We start from the raw sequence: 396 nt of genomic DNA, 5'->3' as shown, positions 1-396 counted from the left end.
ATCAATACTTTGTTTGTCTTCAGTCTTTTTTGCATCATACTCCAAACTGCAAAACCAGTTCAATGGTGACTTCTAGTTTCCTGCTGATGATATTATTCCACGTGCTAAGTTATTTTGGGAAAACAGTCGAGGGCAAGGCTGCCCAAAGAGGGGACTGCAGCCAAAAACCTTATAAAACACAAACAGTTTCTCTTTTGGATCCAACATTCACTTGGAAAGTTAGGAGAAGCTATCACACACTACCCATACAGACACTTAGGGATGTTTTGATGGAAAAGTAAAATCTTTTTAACATTGCATGATATGCTCTATTGCAGGGGTGGGGAACCTTTTAGGCTTTGAGCCATAAAAGCCAAATATTTCTAAATGTATTTCCTTGTGAGCCATATAATATTT

Source organism: Zeus faber, assembly GCF_960531495.2.
Source record: "Zeus faber genome assembly, chromosome: 5".
NCBI classification, from domain to species: domain Eukaryota; kingdom Metazoa; phylum Chordata; class Actinopteri; order Zeiformes; family Zeidae; genus Zeus; species Zeus faber.
The sequence above is the reverse complement of the archived record's forward strand: the minus strand, read 5'-3'. Positions refer to the sequence as shown.